This window comes from Ictidomys tridecemlineatus, chromosome 5 (genome assembly GCF_052094955.1).
Source record: "Ictidomys tridecemlineatus isolate mIctTri1 chromosome 5, mIctTri1.hap1, whole genome shotgun sequence".
NCBI classification, from domain to species: domain Eukaryota; kingdom Metazoa; phylum Chordata; class Mammalia; order Rodentia; family Sciuridae; genus Ictidomys; species Ictidomys tridecemlineatus.
The window spans coordinates 81,498,411-81,524,918 of record NC_135481.1 but is presented as its reverse complement, the minus strand read 5'-3'; the positions used below and the strand labels follow the sequence as shown (position 1 = coordinate 81,524,918).

At 35.2% G+C, this 26,508-nt stretch overlaps 1 protein-coding gene across 13 annotated transcripts in view; it reads left to right on the top strand.

Moving 5' to 3' along the window:
* The window catches only part of Npas3 (neuronal PAS domain protein 3), an 836,745-nt gene that overhangs the window by 141,036 nt on the left and 669,201 nt on the right, over nt 1-26,508 (top strand). The window lies entirely within an intron of this gene.

The window sequence follows — 26,508 nt, the reverse complement described above, 5'->3', positions numbered from 1 at the left end:
TTCATTCTTGTTCTGTTTGCTAAAGAAACGCTTAAGACCTTGTTTGAAAAGAAGGGACCCAGCAATGGGAAGGTATAAAAGGATGGAGTTTTTTTTTTTTTTTTTTTTTAAAGGATAAAGCTACTTGACTTTGGAAGGCCATTAAGACTTTGTTTATAACACTTTGTTTATAAAATATTGTTTCAGAAGGAGGCAGGGATGGAACTTTCTATTGCTTCTGAAGGAAATAGTTCAGGAAAAGGGGGTGCAGGTTTTAGTTGAAACAAACTGTGATATATTTTATTTTAGAATCTTAATCACTTTTTTATCTATTAGTCATCTTCTCAGATAAAGCTGCTTGGTACGATTTTAGGAACCTCTGTTGCATTATACAGAACTTAGCACTAGACCTCAAATAGGAAGTTGCTGAGGAACTTCTTCAGATAGGCAAAACAAGTTTTAAAGGCCATCTGGTTTTATTCCTCATTGCATTCCTGGGCTGGGCTCCCCAAGAAGGAGGTACAATAGGAAGCCCTGGGTGAGGATGTCCATTGTCTTGTTTCTCTGCCCACAGAGTTGAGCAAGGAGTCTACATTCCTTTCTTCTCCTAGAAGACCCCTGAAAGTCTGGGGAACTGGAGTTACTGCTGTCATTTCCTTGACCAGCTCATCTTTAGTAATTCAGCATTGACAGCTTATTCTCAGGGTACTCCCAAGTAAGAACTTCTGGGATTTGATGTTTCTGTCACAATAGGACAGATATTTTCCTCAGACATTAAAGCTTTAGAAAAGAATAGCCAGAAAAGTGGGGTCTTTGGTATACTCACATCACTAAAAATAAAAGTTCATTTATTCTCAATCGTGATATAGAAATGACTTTGGTTTGAATTCTACCAACCACCATGAATTTTAATTAATTACTATTACCAATCACTTTTAGTTATTCAAATTCATAGAGCACATAACTATGAGACAATCTCAGAATTCTCTCTACCTTATATGCTTGCATCTGTATTGAATACAGATTGGTAAGCAATCATGTGAACCTCCTAGTTTCATGGGAATTTCTCTGGGATCATTCAAGAGCCAGACACACATCTGAGTGAGGATATCATTTCTCTAGAAGTTAATCAAACCTAACACAAGAAGACCGCAGTTTAGAAATGGCCTATGTTCTGTTAGGAGGTTAGTGGCTATGACTCATAAAGGAATTTTCCCACAAAACAGTTATAAGTGGAGGGTAGGCCAACCCATTAAAAAATAATTAATGATTCTTCAACACTTCCTAAATGTGGAATCCTCTAGGCATGCAAATCCTACAAAACCTCTGCCTAAGCTTTGGACTGTGCAGGAAGGGAGGGGTACAGAAAAGAAGGGAGACACTTGAAGTTACTTTGAGTAAAGAGAGGGAATAGCTAGTCTTGTAGGGAAATTAAACATGAAAGCAAAACCATATCTAGTACCAGTGGAAACTGCACTCCTATGGAATGGTGTCTAGTAAACTGATGGTATTTATTCCTCAGGAGGATCCAAGTCTAAATAGTACTAGGAAAACAAAACAGTTATCTTTTTAAAAAACATTATTTTTTAGTTGTGGGTGGACACACTACCTTTATTTCATTTTTACATGGTGCTGAGGATCGAATCCAGTGCCTCATGCATGCTAAGCAAGTGCTCTAATTCTGAGCCACAACTCCAGCCCCCAAACAATTATCTTGATGGTGATAGCTTTGGCACAGGATATTAAAAAGTATTTGGCATTTACTAGGATGTAACACTACTAGCAAAGTTGAAGGTTGCCCTCACCCAGGAGGGTCTTTTACATCTCTTCTGTTTTTTTTTTTTTTTCCTTGTGATGCTGGGGATTGAACCCAGGGCCTTGTGCATGTGAGGCATGCACTCTACCAACTGAGCTATATCCTCAGGCCCATTTTATAGATCTTCTATAGTTAATTCTTCTACAACTTCTTTACTATGTAAAAAGTGCACATAAATATGAAAATCATCTTGTGCTGTCTTCTTGGGTATTATGACCTATGAGCTATGTCTGTTTCAAGGTAATTATTATATTCTATTTCTTTCCTATGATGAGGAAGGAGGATGACAAAACATTATTTGAAACTGGAAAAAAACCTCTATAGACAGTAGTGCTTTTCGTTATTAACATCATTTCCTTGTTCACTTACAGTTCACTTAACCTCATTTAAAATGTGAAACATTTGGAATGTGAAATATCTAAAATGGGCTGCCCTGGCAGAGGATATAAGCAGGAAGAAAAGAGTAATTCTTTATTCTCAATCAGCTAATTATGCTATAAAGCTCCCTTACCCCCAAAAGAATGATACTCTCCCTCAGAAGGGAAGGCTTCATTGGCCATTCTTGGAAGCTCAATGGAATGCTCGATTTGCCCATAAACATGGAAAACATCCATTCTCTTTCCCCATGGAATGATTCATCCATAGTGGGCCCAGTGGGCAAGTCTTGTGATTAAACCAAAAGGTTTGTGGATCTTTAATGCAGGAAGAATCGCTTTTCTTTGCTAGCAGATTTGAGCCATAGAAACTGAACTCTTAAAATATTAAGCATGCAATTTTTCTTGTGAAAAGACATTTTATGTTGATATTGTTTCATTTTTTTAATATAGTAAAATACAACCACTAGCACTGGAATGTGAGAACACATTTTGAACTGAATTCATTATCTTTTATTTTAGATTTATGTTGAAGTATTATTACGATTGAAAGTATTATAGTTACTTTCATGTGAGTTAAAACTCAGCTGTAACAATTCATTGACTAAATATTATGATGGTAGTCAACTTACAGTTGGAAGTGTTAATTATTCACCTCATAGTACACTCATAAAAAAGATTTACCAACAGTCTCTTAGGAGTAGAAAGCATATTGTCTCTTGGCATATTTTACAAACATGTTTTCCCTACACTCCTGGTGCAAGGTTATTATACTTTCTCTTCTGTGACATTCAAAAGACTATAGATACTGGCACAGAATCAGACGCGTCCATGTATGTTAAAAAATGATGTGTGTTTTTCTTCAACTTAATGGGCATTGGGGACTTTAGTTGGTCATGTGGGTTAAAGAGTGCCCTTATTAAATGATTACAAAGAAATATTTTTGCATGTATCTGTTATGCAAACGTTCTGTGTTTTTATTTAGTGGTCATTTCTCTTGTATTCTAATAATTTAAAACTCAAAAGGTCAAAAAAATTTAAATTGTATTTATATAAGATGATTTATTTTATGACAGTAAAATTACAGGTGAACTTTTTTTTCCCTTTATAAGTTAGTATTTTTGGATACTGTTATGAATTTCTAATCCAGGGATGGGGTCGGGGCTTGGTGTCAGTTGTCTTACAATAGTCATGCTGCAGTTAGATCTAAGTTCATGCCAGAGACAAAAATCAAGTATATAAACATTTTCATTGCATCATGTCACCCTTTTCTTTTCTTGGCTCCCAAACTTATGGTTTTTTTTTCTTGGAGTTTCATTATTTAGTTGTTGCTTCTCAGTTATTTAGCAAACTCTTCTATAGCTAATATCTTTTTTCACTTGTTTATACTAGATGATAATCATAGTGATCCTTCTTTTTTTTAATGCATTTTTGTCCCTTTTACAAGAATAACCTTAACAAAAAAGAGGTTATTGATTGATTGATTTTAAAAAATTTCTTTGTTTTAAAATGAGCATATTGCCTGATTAAAAGGTTTTATTTTTGTCTTATAAATTTCCTTTCTTAATGGATCAAATTTACTTTTTTCCCTACCTTTTAAACATCTCCTTCCCATGTTTTATCATGGTCTGAAATCTGCTACATATATACTTTTGTTTTTCTCCCTTTCTTTTGTTTGTATTACAGGGTTATGTGTGTCCCCACCCCCCCCACCACCAGTTTTTCTTTCTTTCTTTCTTTCTTTTTTTTTAGTATAGCTACATTTTTGTGTGAGTCAGTTTAGTTTGTCATTCATTTATTGTTTCATATAGGACCCTGTCAGTCTGCATAATTCCCTCAGTTATACTTCAGCTACCTTTTTTCTTTGTGTGCCTAAGTGATATAAGTTCCAAATAGAATATGGTGATTCCTAGGCCCACTGAGTCAGGCTGGAGCTAAGGATCATCTTATAAGCACCGCTAGGGCAGTAGACACTGGTGTAATTGCCATAGGACCAGTATACAGACTTTTTTCCTAGATTAATATCCCAATGTCCTATTTCTGTTAGTTCCTGTGATAACTTCTTTATTTTATTTTATTTTTTATTCTAATTTGTTATATATGAAAGAAGAATGTATTACAATTTATATTACACATATAGAGCACATTTTTTTCATATCTCTAGTGGTATACAAACTGATAATTTCTAAAATCAGGGTTTGACACTTTCTGTGGGTACCCCTTGCTTCCCAATATACTTAATGATGTTTGTTACTGATTTAGGGTTTTCTCAAGTTACAGTTTCAGTTGTAAAGAAAAAAGGAACAGAATTTAATGGATCAGTAATTTATACAAAGAATGAAAGCAAATAAATATTGTCAAGTACAGTGCCTTAAAATCTGTGATATGGAGGTTTAAGTCCTTTAACCGCTTTGAATCAAGTACCCTTTACTCTGATTTAAAATGAATTTTAATATTTGACCTTGGATGGTTTCTTGTGGTTTTCTTCTAACCCCTTTTAATGAAATATAACCTTCTCATCTCTTCTCCTATCCTATCATATAACCTCTCTTATTAGTATGGCCTCGTGAATATAGGCATTCATCTGGGGTTATTGTAAGAGTTAGAGAAGTTGTAGAGGAAGTTTGTCACTTCTTTTAATTTGCTAATCCTCCATGCATTGCACAAGATTCTAGCATTACCTGAAAATAGAGCCCAAGGGATAAGGCCAAGGCCTCAATTTTAGTTGCCTCCCAATGGTCACAACTGCAGTTAGATCTAGGTCCAGGCTAGTGACAGAGGCAAGTATTTTCAATTTAATTTCAACAAGAGTGGCAAAAACATTAAGCAGGGTATGAGAACATGGATAAAATGGTATTACATATAATTCCTTTCCATTAAAAATATATTTTAAAATTAGAAACTTCAATTCTAACATTTCTCCCGGAATTAAACTATGTCCAACTTCACATACTGTGTTAATTTTATATAGGCTATTTGTTTTCTGATGATGCTATTATTAAAAAGTAGGGGACAGGGCTGGGGTTGTGGCTCAGAGGTAGAATGCTTGCCTAGCATGTGTGAGGCACTGGGTTTGATTCTCAGCACCGCATATGTATAAATAAATAAACAAAGGAAAAAGAATTTTACTTAAAAAAAAGTAGGGGACAAATAAGATAATGACTTCTGTACAAATGATCACATCAATGCTAGACAGTAGTAAATACCCCTTGCACTATAATTTTTAAAAATAGATTTATGCTCATCAAAATAATTGGGAAATTCATTCATACTGGTTAACTATTTTGAAGTAGGTCTCAGAAGTAATAATTTTTACATAAAGTAATGAAAGCAGTACTTTATAGTTAATGCTAGTAATGGTTGTGGGAGAACTGCAATTTAAATTATGCAAGTATCGAGCCAGTGTGACCATATAAATAGACCCTTCAAGCCAAGGTTTAAGGAACCTCATTGAATGAAGAGTAAAATCCCAGCACTTTTGAGTTTAAAGTGTGTCATTTTAATGAAAACTTAGCCTATCAACATAGATCTGCTTTCTTGGCAGTAAGAGTGTATTTTAATAAATCTCCAGTGTACTCACCAACCAAAATAAGGAATGTGTTTATATTCATAGTTGTTTTCATACTCCAGTGAAGCTTATGATGACCTTAGGAAGCGCCTCACCCTTCTGGAGCCTACAGTGTCTAACAGCAGTGAGCATCTCCACAGGTGGCTGTGCTCTAGAATGTGGCTCCAAAGGAAAAGGGATCTGAAAGGGAGACTCTCAGTGAAGTTTAAAAGTAACCTCCTGGATTACGAAGCTGGATAGTCTCCTTTAAAAACCTACGCTTTTGGAAAAGAAAAAAGCCATCAGTTTATTTTCATTTATGCATACAACTTATAACTAAGTTTGAAGAATATTCTCTACCATTATGAAGCCAACTACATGGATGAAAAAATAACCACTTGAAGGTGGGAATTGAAAGAGACACATGCAAGTTTTTCATTAATCAATTTATGATCTTTTTAAAAAGTCTGTTTTAGGTGTGGTAAATAATATTTTAATCTAAAAATTTCTGATCTTCCCTCCACATTACTGGCTACACATTTTCTTTCTTGATTGTTTGATGAAGAATATTAACAGACATGATTGTTAACTTCAACCGAAATTTGGAATTTATAAATTCATTGCAACTATTGTTACATATTTGAAGGGAAATTGATTTTTGCTTTGAATTTTGGTTCTTTCACGTTACCACATGTCTCCTACTTTTGTAATGCAATGAATACTTTCCTGAAAGCTCTTAATGGATATGGTTCTTAGAGTGCACAAGTTATTCACACAGACTAAAATTAAGGAATATGTTGTATTATGGAATTATTTTTATTTCAAGATGGCAGAAAATTATGAAATGTAAGTGTTGATGCATTAAACAAGTATCAGCAGAGTTCTGGATGACACTCAAGATACTGTTTAAAATATTACTAGTCTAGCTTAATAATCCTTGAGTTTGAAATCATCATGAAGTTGGAAGCTGTGCAATGCGTTCCTTACCTTTAGTGGTTGAAAGGTAGGAGTACAGTGTGTGTGGTCTGAGTTTTTGCAGACGTGATCTGCATTTAATCTAGGGAAATTAATTCCCTAAGCTGCTGGCAGGCAGCATGTACTTGTTAATTATTCAGGTGGATGACAAATGCAGAGCAGAGGTTCTCGCAAAGACAAAGTTTGTATGATGCATGTTTAGTAACTGATAGGCTTGACATTCTGTGGTGTCTTATTCAGTGCTAATCCTAATAGGCTGCCTGGTGAGATGAACGCCTTTCCTCCTGTCCTCTGCAGAGAAAGCAGAGATCTAAAAGAACTTCATTATGGCAATAAATCCTGTACTTCATGGTATTCTTGGTGAAAAGGTATCTTGCTCAGATGAATAACACCACTAAGTCAGGATGCTGGTGTGATATTGAGTCCTAATGCAAATACAGCCTCACATGCAGGCATGGCCTCCGTCTCTTTTCTGTTGTGAAGGTGATTCCATCTTAATTTCGTGAATCTAGTTTTCATAATGTGTAGACCTTTAAATTAAATCAGTACCATACCATTGACAGTTCCAGGGTTTGTTCTGAGCTTCAGGTACGAGGGAAACTTTCCCCTGCCCCCTTCTAGTCTAACGTGGTTAGGATTAGGAAGCTTTCGTGCATCCCTTCACCAGTACATTTTTTAGCATGGAAAGATTTTCTTTGGAGAATTCTGGCATTATCCAAAAAAAAAAAAAAAAAAAAAGAAAAGAAAAAGAAAAAAGAAAAACCCAAATCACAACTCCACATGTCCTTCTCTCAAAACTTACCCTCTGCAATTGCTCAGTAAGCTATGCAAAGAATTGGTTAGCATGTCTATAGAAAGTACTAGAAATTCCTGCTTGGCCAGTTCAAAGATATGATATCTTGGCCAGTTCTATGATATCTATGAACTATACATATTAGTTTTCATGACTTAACACTTCTGGTTTACTTGCTTTTTCTTAAAGGTTCAGATTTGGTTGATGTAATAAGCAAATCATAATTTAAACCAATTCAGTTTCAAAAATACCGAACTAGTTTTTTGACACTAAAGAAAGGCACTATGTTTAGTGAGAACTCTGAACAGGTTTAGTACTGAACTGTGGATCAATAGCCCAGGCTTGTAGGTCAGGGATTGTCATTATTCAAAGTTGTGACCTTGTGCAAGTCACTTAGCCTCCCTAGGAGTCATATTTTTCTCATATGAGTGGTAATCAAGTTAAACTACATGTAACCTAAATCTCTGTGATCAAATTATTTTACTTCTGGTTGTTTTGGTATTGTGCGCCAATGTCCATAGTCTGACAATCTTAAGCAGTTCATGAGATTAAGGATTCTTAAGATTTTTGTTTTATTTATTTTATTTATTTTTATGTGGTGCTGAGGATCGAACCCAGTGCCTTGCACATGCTAGGCGAGGGCTCTACCACTGAGCCACAACCACAGTTCAAGGATTCTTAGTTTTGACCAGTGTATATGGAAGTGGGATGTTTATAGTTGTCTTCCCTGATGGTTATTCATAAATGTGGAAGTCTTCCTTGCAGCTCCTCCAAGTTGAGCTCTCCTACTTGTTACCTTAGTGCTTGATTGACTGTTTTTTTAAATGTCACTTTGGTCATCTGGAACTCTGCTGTCCTTCTTTTAATATCCCCACACCCCACACTTAACTGATTTCTGGTACTTGGTCATCTGGAACTCTGCTGTCCCTTTTTTAATGTCCCCACACTTAACTGATTTCTGGTACTTTGAAACAAAGATAGCAATATCTGTATGTAACCAGACAGAAAACATTACCAGTATGTTGCAAGACACTCTTGTGGCCCTTTTAAGTAATTTTCCTTTCTACTCCAAGAGTAATTCTGTCTCTTAATATTGCAGACTAGTTTTATCTATTATTGAGCTTCATATAAATGTAATCATATAGCATTTATGTTTGACTTTTTTTTTTGTGTTCACATTATGTTTGTGGGACTTAGCCATGTGTTTACATGCCATTGCTGTTTGTTCATTATTGTTGTTATATAGTGTTTCATTTTGTGCCATTGTTTATCCTACTATTGGTGAACATCTGCCTTTGTACTAATTGTGTAGATATGCATATTATTCGTGTCTCTTTGGTAGCCTGTACTCGTTCCTGCTGTGTATATATGTATATTGCAAGTGGCTCAGCCATGAGGTATGCGTGCAATTATCTTTTGTAATAGCACCAATTTTCCAAAGTGGTTGTACCAATCAGCAATATGTGAGAATTCCAATGACTTCATATCTTTGCCAACAATGTTTTCTGTCTTTCATTTTTAGTCATTGTGGTTTTAATTTGTGGTATCCTAGTGTTCAGTGGATTGAACACATTTTCAAATGCTAACCGGCCATTTGATATCACGTTTTTAAAGTGCCTTTTCATGTGCTTTGCCTATTTTTTTTCTATTGTATTATTTACTTTCTTTTAATTACTCTGTAGGAGTTATTTCAGATATGATTATCTTTATAGTTGTGGGATACAAATATCTCCTCATCTCTTTCTTATTCATTCTTTTAATTATGTATATAATGAAAATAAACTCTTCTTTGTAGTGGAATTTATATTTTTTTCCTATTTAGAAATATTTTTGTTCTACTTAAGTCTTTGCTAACTCATGTCATGCAGATTTTCTTTCAAAATCCTTTATATTTATAACTGATCTAGAATTAATTTTTGTGTATGGCCTTAGGTTGGAGTTCATATAGATATCTAAATAATCCAGCAGCAGTTATTGAGTTGGCATTGTATTTTCCCCACAGCACTATGGTAAACATTTATCTATCTTTATTATAAGTTAGGTTTCCATGTATATGGCACTAATACCAATTTTAATTTTAGCATTTTTCAGAATACATTTCTACATTTAATAGGAATGCAGAGAGTCCAGTTATAAATGATAGGCATTTGGTCCAAAGATGATGGCAATTGTGAATATATTGATTATCCATGTTATGCTAGTACTATAGTAGGTACTGTGCGTAGTGTTTTACTTTGATTCTCAAAATGATCATTTTAGGTAACTGAGACCCAGAAAAGTCATGAAGCTAGTTAGTAGGCAAACTTGTTTTCTAGAAAAAGTCTAATTTCAAGGCCCCGGTTTTAATCTAAGAATGTTACCAAAGATGTGAGTCTACACAGTCTAATTTCCAGCCATTTAATTTTTTAAGAAACAACATGAAATAAAATTAATATATCAGAATAATAAACTTTTTATATTTTTTTGTAAGTTGGTATTCTCAAGTTAAGACACTTAAATGAGGCTGATTTAGAAATAGAGTGAGTAAAGTCATGTAAGTTTGCAAACTCTCCCTCTTTCCTTAAGAACAATGGGGCATAAAATCTCGTAATAATGGAAGTATTTTTCTGATTCTTTAAATTACCAGAGACTAAAACCAGTTGCAGTTTGTATGATACATAAAGAAGCCCAGCTGTGCAGCCCTTGGGAACTAAACTCAGCCCATGTTCCAACATCTATGGAGCTAAGTCTGTTCCAAAAAAGGAGGCTTGAGGAACTTTTTCTAATTTATGCAAAAGCTCTGATAGGCAAGGTCAGGTCTAAATCATCTTAGATCCTGAGGTTCTACCTGGGACAATGAGGATTCCCCAAGGAGGGCTCCTGACAATTTACTCACTTCAGCAGGCAGCATACATTGCTTGGCAGGCATTGCAAGGACACTTCTACTGCCTGGTCCCACTGTGACTCTGCTCAGCTTGAGAAAGGGTGTCAAAATAAATAAGTATGGTAATTTGTACAATGTTTTAGGACCATAATTAATTTGACATTAAATTTGAGGACATGGATTCTTAAAAATCCCATGAAGGATATGGACCTCTTAATATTACCAGTTTTGCATGTTTTCACATACTTGCAAAATTCTGCATATGTTTCAAGAGGCTCAAGGACTAGAGGATCCATTCCATGGAACCTATGACCTCTGAGTTCAGAACCCTTGCTTCAAAGTTCTATAGTACATATATTAAAGGAAAAACCTAATTTGAATGTAAAAAAGTGTAGTAGGAAGTACTGATAGAGTTTGAATGTGCTTTCTATGAAAGAAACTCTTTTCTAAAAGGTCTAATTTGAAATGAGATAACTAGTACTTATAGTTAACTCAATGAGTACACTTTAAGAAGACAAATACAGTACAAGGATTTATACAATTATATAAGATGTTCAGAAACGAATCCCGTAAATGGTTGGGTATCTGTTGTTGGGAAAAAGCAAAGTGAGGATAATTGGTTGTTTGGAAATCATGTACTTATTTGTGTATTTGCCCAACACTGTCTTAATAAACTCGGAAAGCAAAGGGGAAGCCTTAGTAGACTAACAGTGGCCATACCTTTGCTTGGTTTGTGCTCACAGGTTCTTGTACTTGCAAACCACCGAACCATTAAAATACTCCACTAAGAAATGGTTACATTTCTAAAATTTGTTTCCCCCTATGGGTTGAATATCCCTAATCCAAAAAGCTCTGAAATCTGAAACTTTTTGAGCGCCAAAGTGGCACTCAAATCCGCAAGTATTACAAAATCCAAATAACAACACAAACCCTCAAAATTTGAAAGACTTCTGGTCCCAAGTATTTTGGATAAGGGATATTCAACTCATATTCTGTTGTCCTTTATAGAAAAACAGTGAACATATTTTGGTTTATGAGTAACTTATCTACTTATGATTTTAAAACCTTTCAAGGCAAGAATATGTAGCCCCACACACAATAGAATAGCCCAAGTCACTTCTTTGTTACTGGAACTGTCTTGTGGGATCAGTGCTGCAAAGGAGTTGGGGCTAATTGGCTTTTTTTCTGGCTTAAGAAAGGGGTAATTTTATTCGAAAGCAATCTCCCTTTAGATCCTTTCTGATTAGGTGTCTTTAAACATCCCCAAATGTGGCTAATGGGAATGTAGGTTTTCCTACGTGGAATACTAACATACAAAGTTGGCGATACAGAGATTTTTCTTTGACCCAAGAATACATTGAGCCATTCTTTTTGAAAAGCTTTAGCCATGATAATTTTATTGTTAGGACTTAATTTTATCTAGCAGAAAAGAAACATTCTGAGCCACATAATTGATCTCTTTAGAGTCATTTCTTAAAGTACTTGATACATCATACCTTCTATTGTTTTACTTATAAAAGAAAAAAAAACACTTGGACATTTTGTAGCTACATTTATTTTACAGGGGTAAAATATAACTTGGTAAACCCTTACCTGTTTTTCTCATTAAATATTAATTGAGAAACAAAAATAATGCTCTTCAGATATTTTACTTAAAGGAAAATTTCACAAATAATGGTTATTAGAAAGATTTGTCAATCTGAATTAGTGGAAGTTCTGGAACATAAATTAGTTTTAGTGCATATTTTCTCCTTACCTCAGTTTTACAGTATAAGCAATTAGAGTCAGTTTTAATAAATGTGAGAACGAGTTTTAATTACACTAAAATACTGGACTATAGTTCTGGCCTCTGGTTACATTATATTTCTGCTATTGATAATAAATGGTTGCTTCCAAAGTGCTGCAATATATGGTTTTATATAAAAGGTAAATGTTTACCTGGATATATTTTTTCTCATTATTATATAATATGAAGCTGAACTTCAAATGACCCTGAATTATCAATTATTCAGATTTACTGGATTCGTTATTACATTTGAAGGGTCATCAGTAAGGTAATAAATTGTAATGCAGTGTTCCTAGATAGAGTATTCAGAATAATGTGACTAATTCTTTCCAAAATGAGTAGACTCTAGATTGATATCTTCACACATGCTATTGCCATACACACACACAGGCATGTATACATACATGCATATAACACATCAGTGGCTAATCATTGAGAATTCTATATGTTTAGGAATTTAAGTTTTTCTAAGCCTCTTCTCTCATTTAATAATGCCCTTCAACAAAATATGCTTACTTGTTATTGGGATTCCTAGCAGGTTTACTAAGGCTATTGTTATAGAATTCAGAGATGAAAATATTATAAATAATTATATGGAATCAGGAGTCAAATTATAATAGTGTTACTAAGTAGGATTAACAGTTTATTATGAGAAAGAAAGAGAAGTTACAGATTCTTTTCTTTAAAAAATACATAATTTAGCCAGGCCTAGTATCTCAGGCTTATAATTTCAGCTACTCAGGAAGGCTGAGGCAAGAGGATTGCATGTTCAAAGCCAGCCTCAGCAACTTAGCAAGACCCTCTCTCAAAACACACATACACACACACACACACACACACACACACACACACACACACATACTGTTTTTGTGCCTGTGTTACCCTCAGCCGTGTGTGTGTGTGTGTGTGTGTGTGTGTGTGTGTAGCTGAGGATGTAGCTCAGTGGTAGAGAACTCTGGAGAGAAAACCCAAAATTTCACAAAAGGGAGTACTGTACTGGTGTATTGTAAACACAGAGAATGTTGAGAGGGTAACAGGCACAATAACTTAAAATAGTAAAACTTGAATAGAAAATTGTGTTGCAGGGTTTGCTCATCATATACATAGCAAATAAGAAGTATATTTATTTATTTATTTTTTAATCTTATGTTTATTTTTTTATTTTTTTAAGTTTCTTTTTATGTTGTTCAAAACATTACAAAGATTGCAGAATCACCGAAGAAGTATATTTAAAGATTTCAAATATTGTATCTTTACACCCATGTGTACTGTTAGAAATTACATTCCTAAAGTAATTGCCTCACTAATTAGAGGAAGATGAATGATACACTGGCCAGTTACAGAAAGCATATTGCCACTTGAGACTGTTGACCCTCTTAGTGGAAGAAGTATCAAAATTAGAGCTAGAGTTACATTATGGGATCTGGTCCAACACTATCCACTCCAGTAGCTTTTATCATTATGCTGACTTTGCCCTAAATTATGTCATTGCCCCAGTTCTCTCTCCTGATCTTCAAAAATACTCATCCAGTATTCTTGTTGTTGAGTATCCAACAATTACTATGACCTTCACTCCTAAACTCAACTCCTCAGCATCCCTTCCCATTTTTTATTAGTGCATTATAGTTGTACATAATGGTGGGATTTTCTGTTACATATTCATACATGCACACAATATAACAATATAATTTGATTGATGTCATTCCTCAGTATTTCCCCTTTTCTTCTCCTCCTCCCTCCATTTTTTTCCCTTTCCTTTACAATACTGATCTCCCTTTGATTTTCATGAGATCCACTCCCCTATACACCTTTCTTTTCCTTTTTCCTCTGTAGCTTCCACATATGAGAAAAAAACATATGATTCTTGACCACCTTAATTTGGCTTATTTTGCTTAATGTTCTCAAATTCCATCCATTTTCATGCAAATGACATAATTTCTTTTTTCTTTATGGCTAAATAAAACTCCATTGTGTATATATGCCACATTTCTTTATCTGTTAATCCATTGATAGACACCTGGGCTGGTCTCATAGTTTGGCTATTGAGAATTGTGCTGCTATGAACATGGACATGCATGTATTACTATTGTATGATATCTTTAATTCTTGAGGATAAATACCAGGGAGTGGTAAATACAGGAATAGCTAGGTCATATGGTGGTTCCATACCTAGTCTTTTTAGGAACCTCCATACTGATTTACAGAGTGGTTATACTAATTTTAATCCTACCAACAGCATAAAACTTATCCTTTTTCCCGTATCGTCTCTAGAATTTATTATTGTTTGTATTCTTGATGACTCCCATCCTGACTGTTGTTGAGTTGAAATCTCTGTAGTTTTGATTTGCATTTCCCTAATTGCTAAGGATGTTGAACATTTTTTCATATATTTGTTGGCCATTTCTAATTCTTCCTTTGAGAAGTATCTGCTTAGTTTAATTTTCCATTTATTAATGGGGTTATATATTTTTTAGTGTTAAGTTTTTGAGTTATTTATATATTCTAGATGTTATTCATCTGTCAGAAGAGTAGCTAGTGAAGGTTTTCTCCCTTCTGTGGGTTCTGGTATTAGCATTCCTAATTGTTTCCTTTGTTGTGCGGAAGCTTTCTAATTTTAAAACCATTTAGCTCTTGGCATTATTTCCTGAACTTTAGAGGTTCTATTAAGACCTGTAAATTTGCCCGTGCCTATATGCTAGAGTATTTATCCTGTGTTTTCTTCTAGGAGTTTCATAGTTTCTAGTTTGATTCCTAGGTCTTTTTTAAATTAATTTTTTAGTTGTTGATGGACCTTTATTTATTTATATGTGCTACTGAGATCAAACCCAGTGCCTCGCACATGCTAGGCAAGCGCTGTACCTCTGAGCTACAACTCCAGCTCTAATTCCTAGGCCTTTGATCCATTTTGTTAACTCCTCAGCTTTTTGCTATAACCTGTTTCTTCTTTCCTATTGTGTATTTTTATCATTAATATTTTTAGTAGTACTAGGGATTGAACCCCAGGGATATTTTACCACTGAGTTATATCCCCAACTCTTTATTTTGATATAGGGTCTCACTAAATTGCTTAGGCTGATCTCAAACTTGGAATCCTCTTGCCTGAGCCTCCTGAGTTGTGGGGATTATGGGCCTATGCCACCACGACTGGCTTCTGTTCTATATTTTAGGATATGATATCACCATTCACTCAGTTTTATAAGCCATTAACTGAGATATCATTCTTGATCTCTCCTTCATCATTTTTATCTCATACCCATATTCAACCAGGCACTATGTCTCAGTGATACCACTTCCTCAGCTGTTCTCAGATTTACCCAGATCCCTATTCCTATCACCATACCCAGCTCAGGTTGCCATCATCTTTGCCTTCATCATCTTTTAATGGTTTTTGTTTTTCTCCAGTCTTGCCCTCCTTCCCCAAAACATTCTCTATATGTTCATTTACTTCGATGTGGATGTTTTTATGAGGGTGCTTCCATTGTAACAATAAACAAAAAACTAGGTAAGGACAGAACATAGTACATAAGTAAGCATTGGTTTTAGAGCTGAAAATGGGGGAGAAAGGGAGAGGACTCAGAAACAGGGTGCCTTGTCACATACAACAACCACAGTCGTGATTAAGATTTTGGATATCAGAAGACCTGGGTCCAAATCATGGCTATGCTATTAGTTATATAGCTATAAGAACCTAGCTTAATCTTTAGAATTGTGGCTGTTTCATCTGTAATATGAGGATGAAAATAGTAATTAATTTGTAAGGAGTGACTTAGATGACCAACTGAGTAATCATGTGAACTACCCAACATAGAGTAAGTGCCCCCAAAATGTCAGCTGCTCTTATTATTTTTATTGGAGTATTAGCTAGAATGAAGAGAGTTAAGACAACTCTATAAGACCCAGCTAGGAAGGACATTGACATACAATGAAGCTACTGTTGCTGTCCTGGCTAGAAATTGGAGTGGAAGTGAGAAGAAGGGAAATGAAGATCCTGACTGTGGAGATGCATTGGCCTCTAAAGATAGAAATCCTTGTACACTCAAGAGTTTTTCCTGAGACAGGCTCTGATCCAAACCAAAATAAAGAATATTTGCTTATGTAGATGTTTCTGGTTCAGCCTCAAAAATCTCATTTAACAAGGTAACTGCTTAATTTCTCTACTTTCTCATTTGTACAAATCCAAGCTATTTTTGCCTGGTAAATTATTCTCTTTCAGTTTAGCAATCTGTAGGCATTTATTAAGTGTCTACTTAATTTAATTATTTGCAAATGGGATACTTTTCTTCTAAACAAGTTTATGGTAGCAATGATAGGTTTATAATGAATTTAAGCTAGAAGAAAATCAGCTGGGCATAGGTGGTGGTGTACCTCTTGTAGTCCCAACTACTCAGCAGGCTGAGGCAGGAGAGTTGCTTGAATCTAGGCAGAGCCAGCCTGGGTCACATGTCAAGCCCCTGTCCGAGCAGGGAGAAAGAGGAGGAGGAGGAGGAGGTGGAGGATTATTGAAAATCATAAGTACCAACACACAGTGAGACATGTGTTCCATGTGTCAAGAAGATGTACCAGGAAGGTGGTGGGGATGGTGTGACCTTTATATGCCCAGCCTCAGTGGTCCTATAAGTAGGCTCTAGTGAAAAATTCTTTCTGGGGACAGGCTCCTGACTTCTGCTTCCTGTGCTTGACCTCCTCTTGCCTATGTCAAGATCTCATCTGAAAGCCAGGGGACACAACAGCTCTGCCATTGCACCCCACAGACTTACTATCCACTTTTAACACTGTGCCATTCCATATATTATTTCTGGTTTATTTAAGTTGTGGTATTGCTCAGTTGGATTTATTTTACATGTTCAGGCTTTCGAAAGCTTTGGTGTCCTTGGGGTTAAAAGGTGCTAAATACTTTTTATGACAAGGATCAGTTACAGAGAAATAGTGTCCTTGCAGATATTGCCAAAGAGCAATTGGCAAGATTTATTTGCACTGTGAAATTTTAATTGCTTCAGCTCTAGACTTTCCAGTTTTATTTTGAGGTTGGCTCCTTTCAGTCATGGAGGAGCAGCCCTTGTGCTGTGCTGAGAGTGACAGGCAGTGACAGAGGGAGCTGGAAAAGCTTCACCTGGAGATGAGCTCCAGCACTTGTGGGCGGAAATGGGATGGCTTTGTCCAGGGGCTGTTTGTTTTCAGGGCCAAGAAAGACAATTGATTGTGATGTTCAGATTTCTTTGAAGAGAGGCTTTGCCTTCTGAGAGTTGTAGTCATAGTAGGCCCTGTCTGGTAACTTGTATGGCACACTACATCAAGGGGAAAAAAAAATAAACTAGAAACCTCTAAAATTTAAATAGGTTGATGGGAAGAGGTTGTGTTTACCCCTAAAATGTTATACATCTGCCTTCAATCAGGAACACAAAGGAAGAAAGAAAATCTATGAGTGGTGTACAAATATATCTGGGTATCAGCTCCATTGCAGATACTCTGGGGTGGAGACTGTTGCATCTCCATGCATGGTGAGTTCATTCTGTAAATAACAGAAAGGACCTTGTCCTAATGCTTTCACTTAAAACAAGGTCTTTGAGCATCAGAGTTGAGCACTTCAGTATGGTTTTAGTATCATTCCAAAAATTTATCGAAGCATTGTCGTGCTTTTTAAAAGTCCTGTTCTTGCTTTCTTTTTAGGCTCCTTCTACCTCAAAGGATGATTCCATTTCATTTCATCTGAGTACAAGTCCATAAGTTACTGCATTTGTGATTAATCTTGTTTGAGGATCCTCTTCAACCACACTGTAGGGAATTGTAGAAATTTTATGTGCTGCAAACTTGTTAAAAAGAAACCACAGTTTCTTCTGTGGCTCTTTCTATTTTTAAAAACTACTGAGCATTTTAGTGCAAATGTCTTATATTCAGAGCACATGTGAAATAAAACTGTATTAGCCAGAGGCCAAAATGGAACCTTAGTGGCACGTGTGCTTATTCTGATATAGTGTTGGATGCCAGTTGGCCAAACATGGGGACATTTAGATTTTGTTTCTGAGAGGAAGCAGTGCATGGCCATGAGCCACATTAAGTTCATTAGGTGCAATTGCTACATGACACAGTTAATGTGGTGACAGAAATAAACTCTTCAGTGACTCAATTCTAGTGGCACCAATTTTAACCAATTTATCAGACAATTGAGTATGTTCTGCACTTGAGATGGATTTTAAAAAAATATGGTGCCCATTTTTGTGTTTGGTTTTTCAGTTTTCAGACATAGTTTAGTTTATGAAGAAGCAGCTATCTATCCATTAAGCATGTAAGCACAGATATTGGAGGTTGGGTATATTGCTGCTGCGTAAGGAGGGTTTTCCTAGCCAACCCAGGAATTTAGGAATATGTGTAGGGAAGGTTTATGAGGAGGGAAAGCATCTAATGTATCTTGGAAGAGGAATATATATACGTTTGCTTTTAGTAATCTGTATATTTATGTAAGAGTTATAAGGTTAAAAATCAACAATTATAACATCATACAAATTGGATTACAGTCATGTTTGTTAAATACTGAGATAAAAATTTGTAGTTAGTTATTTATGCAAACAGTCACATTAAACATGTAACCAAGTGACACTTCAATCTGTCACTTAATGCATTTCTTCCAAGGAAGATTAAATTTTATTATCTTTAAAAAGCCTGGAGTGTGACCCTTTCCCTCCATTTTAAAGATGAGAAAACTTAGTAAGAAAAATACAGTAAGCAACAGAACAGGGATCTACCATGATGGTGGTGGTTTACACATTGTGCCTTTTCTGCTTTCCACATTTTTAACTTAAAAAAAACCCATGTGTTCAGGTTTGAATTTACCTCCACGTACTGCAATGGCTATCCAGCCGTTTACTTGTTTTTTTTTTTCTATCTGCTTTTAACTAAATCTTCAAATTAGATTACATGGGCTGCTAAGGCATAGCAAAAACTACTCCTTGCTATAGTGATTCATACAATAGTAGATAAATATGTAGAAAAAATATAGGCAAAAAATACAGGCAAGAGCTAGTATTCATCAGTCCTAAGTTATTTCTGGTTGTGACTATTGGTTCTATGTTAATAATAACTGAACATATATTGGTATTTAGGAAAAACATGATGAAGACTTATGTTCTGAAACAACAACAATGAATTCTTGGTTAAAAAATAATTTAATAATGATATGCAGAATGATGGGTAATACAGGAATAACATCTTTCAGATTATTTTCATAGGAATTATTTAAAAGACCAAAGCTTAGGTGCAGAGAACTATCTGTGTTTCTTCCTGGAAGCCTAGTTATCAAAGATACATTGATTCTCTTGACTGTGATTTAAGAATAGGTATATGCAAATAAGTCAGCCAAGGTGGATGCCAGCTTCCTCTGAGAACAGCGCTGCCCAGGGATAGGAAGGCCCGGACTGAATAGCTTCCTTGTGTCCTCACTATGATCAAGGTCTCAAATTCTTATTCAAGATGTTTCTTTATACTGATACAAGACATGTTCATTCAGGATAGACTTTTCATTTTGGAAATACTTTGTAAGGTACATTAGTCTTAATTTCTAAAAGTAATGTACATTATTTTATTTAATTATTTTTATTTTTTCTTGACCTCTTTATTTTTATTTTTTTCTTTTTAAAATTGATTTTATTTTTTAAATACATGACAGTGAAATGCATTACAATTCTTATTACACATATAGAGCACAATTTTTCATATCTCTGTATATAAAGTACGTTCACGCCAATTCATGTCTTCATACGTGTACTTTGGATAGTGATGTCCATCACATTCCACCATCATTGCAAAACCCCTGCCCACTCCCTTCCCCTCCCACCTCTAACCCTATCTAGAGTTCGTCTATTCCTCCCATGCTCCCTACCCCATTATGGGTCAATCACTTTATATCAGAGAAAACATTCTGCATTTGTTGTTTGGGGATTGGCTTACTTTGCTTAGCATTATTTTCTCAAATGCCATATATTTACCTGCAAATGCCATAATTTTATTCTCTCTTATTGCTGAGTAATATTCCATTGTGTATATGCCACATTTTTTAATCCATTCATCTACTGAGGGGCATCTAGGTTGGTCCCACAGTTTAGCTATTGTGAATTATGCTGCTATAAACATTGATGTGGCTGTGTCCCTGTAGTATGCTGTTTTTAAGTCATCTGGGTATAAACCAAGGAGAGGGATAGCTGGGTCAAATAAATGGTGGTTCCATTCCCAGTTTTCCAAGGTAATGTACATTATTTTAAAGAGACAAAAACTATATGTTTATTTCTAGTTTATTAATTGACTAGAAGACTGTCTCATAGATAAAAACAGCAATTCAAAAAGAGCCCTTTTCATCACTTAACCAGCTGTCATATGCCAACTTGCCAGCTCAGATCCAAGTTTCTAATTCAGTATGAGTTCATCTCAGGTTTGTGAGCCAAGCTGATCCTAAACCGGGCTGGAACAAAATTTTCATGGTTGCTGTGTATCAAAGATGTTTTGTCAATCAAAGAAGATAAATAAAAGGGAAAGCAAATCATTAGCCCACTAAAGTGATTTACTAATAAGTTGAACTTTTTGAGGGGCTGGGATGGTGGCTCAGTGGTAAAGCGTTTACCTAGCATGTGTGAGCCACTGGGTTCGATTCTCATCACTGCATATAAATAAATAAAATAAAGGTCCATTGACAATAAAAAAATATTTAAAAAAAATAAGTTGAACATTTTGAAAAATTGCAAATAATACTGTGCTCTGGACTGCCACTAGAGAAGAAAAGCTATTATCTTTAAGCATAGTAATGATAATAATCTATAATTTTAAGAGATTTTATTTCCAAAAAATAATTTGAAGAGGCTATATTAATGATCTGGCTGCTTCAGAACTGATACAAAGAAAGTCTAAATAACTTGTGTTGGTTTATACTGTAATTATTATAAAACCAAGAGTACTATATAATATCCTATATTTACATTCTGAATACTACTAAACCAGATGGACTCTGTCTCCTTTAACACTATGAATATAACAAATATCTGAAAATAAATACACGTGTGTGTGGGTGCACATGTTTTGGTTGTCCATATTTGTATTTATCTCTAGGAGTGGGTTGGGAGACCCTTGGTTATTACTTCCCTTTGGCACTAGCCATTGTTTGATCAGTTTTTCTGTGACCTCAGTGCACAAATTAGGGCTGCTAGGTATGTGCCTCCTGTTTAGCAGAATGCAGTTGTGAAATTAGCCAGAACTTCTCCTTAGCTCAACACTTGACTATGAATTCCCTCTTACTCTTCTGCTGGTAACACAGAGTTGGACAATCCAAAGGTGAAGCAGTATCATGAAAAAATATATTTTCTGCAAAATAGTACACATTTAAAAGGACAGGCTGATAGGTTAGCCAATTGGCTTCTTATCGTATTTTCCAATTTTCTTAGTTGATACTTCTTGAGATTCAATGTTCTTTGACATTGTTAAGCAATGAGGAACAGGAAACATAAATGGTAACATAGATGCACCAATGGTAAGCTTTTGGTTCTTAAGAAAAAAGAATAAATTCAAGACTGAATTGCTTTACAAATTCTTACTTTCAGGACTTACAAGATTGAATGATATCTGTCCTCTTTCTGTAACTAGAGAGGTCAGCACTTTCCATACTTGCTGATTGGATTCTCAGTGCAACTGGCTTTGTGTGGATAGAAATCACTTGGGATAATTTTGTTCTATGTACAAAATACAAAACCCCCCCCAAAAGGGGGGGGGGTGTTGAGAAGTCCAGAGCTACTATAATAGTTTCTTAGACACCTATTTACTGTGCTGATGTGTTTTAAAAAACAAATCACAAAACAAAAAAAAGCCTGTCTTAGTCAAACATTATAGGTGCATCATATCCAAATAAACTGTTGAATTACAAAATGGAGCCTGTGAGTCTTCTCTTAAGAAGCAAATGCATTTAAGATCTGCTGTGACAAATCAATATCAAAATATGTACAAATTACAAGAACAAATAGAATGTTGTTTTTGACTGGTTTGTTTATATTGAAACTATATTATTTTATGTGAAGTATGTGTAATAGAGCATTAGATTTGAAAACTCTGTGTTGAATATCATTTCTGACAGCCTTTTTTAGGGTCACTAAAATTCCAATAATTCAGTCTGGAATTGAAGTCGATTCCAGAGAAAAATTTAATATAGTCTGCTTGCCTGCCAGCTTCAACATAGTTTCAGAGCATTGAAATGGTTTGACACATTGAAATATAAAGTGCATTTGTCATATCTATTGGTGGAGTATTTTATGTGATCGCATCTAACAAAGATCAAGTTAGAGTAAAACTTATACTGTTTTTTTTTATGTGTTTGTGAAGAAGATTTTGTTTTATCTTGTTTTCTTTACAGTCCTGATTTGATTTATTGCAAAGTCCAATAAACTATTCCTAGTAATAATAAAGAAACACATCGCCTGAACCAATTTTGAAATGCAGTGGAACATCTCTGTATAATGACAATCATTGCCATTTTAGAGAACCATGTGAAGTCAGCATTGTGTCAAGAAGGGGCACTTTACAAACTGAGCATGAGGTTAGAATGTAGTTTTATATTCCCAATCTGGCAAATAGAAATTGTGTAATTAGAGTAAAGCTTTTCAAATGTTGAATCTCATTATTTTTTCTCATCTATAAAATGGGGGAATAGGGCTGGGGTTGTAGCTCAGCATTAGAGTGCTTGCCTCACATGTATGAGGACCTGGGTTCAGTCCTTAGCACCACATAAAAATAAATAAATAAAAATAAAGATATTGTGTCCATCTGCAACTAAAAAAATTTGAAAAAAATGGGGGAATATTTCTAAACTTTCAGTGTTTTGTTTTCTTTTGTTTAGGTAGATATTTAAGTTTTTATACATATAACCCTAGTTCCATGCCTACAACCTAGTATATGTTGTCTAAAAATTTTTACTGTATTCTTAAAGCATCTGGATAGTCAATTTCATAGGTGGAAATCTGCAGTATATTCAGGTATTAGTATACTGTGAAATATTGAAATGAGATTCTGGTACAGTTTACTTATTCAGGAAAATGCTAGATTTCATATTGTAAAAGTAATATAGTTTTCCCAGTATGTTTTCATTCCTCCATGTTTGTTTACATGCTTGAACAATTTGAGGCTTCTTGTGATGAAAATGTAATGATAAGATATCATTTTGTCTCAGATATTTTATTGAGTATAGATTAAAGCAGAATGGACCTTAGCTGTGTCCAGCAATGCTGTTTATGAGAACACACAAATCTCTTTTTCATTTTTACATGTATGCAACCACATATGCATTACCTCTTATCTGTAATTTGGATGTCAATTTTAATACCTGTGAATACAGATAGATAAACTTTTAAATACAACTCTGACATCTTTTCTTTATAAGAAGCCCATGTCCATATTCTGACCCAGAGCTCCCAGTAATAGTATTTTTACAATATGGTTATAATATATTGAATGAGGAATTCTGTTTAACAGAAGTGATTTCAAGGCCCTCGCTGTTTTATATACAATTTATTTAAGTAACCTCATCTGTTATGTTCTTACACATAAAAAATGTCATTGTTATATATACTTATAATCTATACATGAATACTTGAAAATATTAAATATTCTTTTTTTAAGAGTGAGAGAGAGAGAGAGAGAGGGGGAGAGAGAGAGAGAGAGAGAGAGAGAGAGAGAGAGAGAGAGAGAGAGAGAGAGAGAGAGAATCCTTTTCAATATTTATTTATTTTTTGGTCTTTGGCGGACACAACACCCCTGTTTTTTGTATGTGGTGCTGAGGGTCGAACCTGGGCCGCATGCATGCCAGGTGAGCGTGCCACCGCCTGAGCCACATCCCCAGCCCAATATTAAATATTTTTAACATTCAGTCAACATATTTTATATATGACTAGGTTTTATCATCTGCTCATATAAAATGACTTGAAATGAGTTTAAATTGAATATACATTGAGTTAACCAAGATGAGCAATTTCCAAAATTGCGTTCTGAATTCAAGTTCCATCATATTAATAAAAGTTATTTAAAAGAACGTTTCCAAGTTGAATAAGTTTAGAAAACATTGGCTAAAGAGTTTTGTACAGTAGGACTTCTTAAAGCATTCAATTTGCTCATTGTTAAATTACACAGTAATAGTCTATGGGAGGGTTGTGATAGGCTGTTCCCCTCACCTTTTTGAATACAAAGGTCTTTGAATCTGTAGAGTATCTTACAGGATTGATAATCTTTAAAACATACTTGGAAAATACAAGTTTAAATGGAATGTGCTATATGCATTTCCATACCTGTAGTTCCCATCAGGGGAGAGGAACCATACCAGCTGCTTGAACACAGAAAATTTAATATAAAGAATGTCAACTCTGGATAACTAGTAACTTAAAGGATCCATTGAAAGTGCTGAAATATCATGTCAGAGGACCGTGATACTACCTCCAGGACAGGAAGCTAGAGAGGTTGTGCTTACTGAAACTTAGAAACAGAGGAAAGCTGCCCAAGCCCAAGCTCAAGTTCCTACTTGTGAAGAGGGTAATAGGCCAGCTTGCCTCTGGAGAGAGAGATGAGGAGGCTGATTCTGTGTTAGAAAAATAGTATACTGAACTTAGCTGTTGCCATCAGAAGGACATGACATTGTGGGGTGAAGAATCACCACTGGATCAGGCTAATCCAGCCAGGCAGGAAGCCCACTGAGACCAATGAACTCCCTTTCTCCTATCTCAGCCTCCCTGTCTTCCTCTAGTGCCCCCTGCCGCCAAGCAGAAACGTAGTTGGGAGCATCGAGGGCCTAGCATTATAGGGCACAGAACAGAAGGAAGGTTTGAAGTAGATAATAATAGCTCAATAACTGACACAGTCCCTTCATAAGAATTCAGGCTCTTATAAAGAAATGAGTTGGAATTATTTTTTAAGTAGTTCTATTATCATCTTAGATTAAATTTACTATAATAATTCATACAGCAAACCAACTCACTTTATAATTTATATCCCCAGGAGCTATTTTCCATTATTACATTAATATTCCATTATTAATGCACAGGTTTCCTCCAAAAAAGAGAAGATTAGTTCGAATTTACTTTGCATCGTTAGAAAAATACATTGTTGGAGGCCTGAGCAGTCCCTAACTTTTTAATGCTATTCAGCACATTTCTTTAATGCTCCTAAGATTTATATGCTAAGAGGCATGTGAAACCAATGCACGTGGATTCAAGCAGAATGATGCTCTGCTGCTGAGAATCTGTGAGATACTGATATGTGGTAGGGTTATTGCCTTATGCAAGACTTGGGAATTTGAAAAACTTCATGGGTTATTGAAAGGGTACTTCTTGTAAGAGTCATCAGTAATGATTGAGAAATGCAATCACACAAATGCAATCAGCAGATGAGAACCTTCTTCTCTGTCTGAGCCATATTTACTCAATGCTGCAGCAATAAGTTTCAAGCAGGCGTATTTGGGGTTTATCTTATATGTGGTGTTCATGTTAAGCTCTACTTATTGATGAAATCTCATTGTACACTTATAATAACCTAAGAGAAAGCCAAGCAGAATTACAAATCAAGAAATTAAGGAAGCCACTTCTAAGATAAAGTTTTCATTAATAAAGTATGCAACATCTAGAGAATATATGTGCATAAGGGAAGGTAACAATACTGTAATGAAAAATTGCAATGATGTGTAATAAAATGAAAAGAAGCCTGAAGAATTAGACTGAGGAAAAATTGAACTTCAGAAGATGGCAGGAGAAGGAACTTCTGACCACAAAAAACCAAGCAGGGATAAAGGAGAATGAAGATTCCTAAGACATGAAAGAATAAGCTTTCAAGAACAAATAATGAGGGCTGGGGTCGTAGCTTATTGGTAGAGGCATTGGGTTCAGTTTTCAGTAGCACATGTAAACAAATAAAATAAAGGGCCACCAACAACTAAAAATTATTTTGAAAATGATTTTAATAATAAGAATAAGTAAAGATAGTAAACTCACTGACACTGGCTGCTTTCCATGAGCCAGTTTTGTTCTGAGTGCTTTAGCCATAATTAAGGAATGAATTAATGTTGGAGGAAGGTACTGTAGTCTGAAAAAGGCTATTGGCTTTGACAGTTGGAGGCATTTTGGGATATTTGAGAGAGAGACTTTAACACAGTGAAAAGATTAGAAACTGGGTTTTAAAGGTTTAAGGAGAGAAGGATTAGTGAGAAGGTAGATGCAATAAATTTAGGCTACTCTTCCCAGAGGTTTATAAGTGGAGAAAGGAAGATCACATATGCAGTCCTGTCAAGGTTTGCCCTATGCTTATGATGATTGGATTGCTTAAAAATTCAGAAGGTGAACTTGTAATGCTGATATTGTAAGACATCTCTT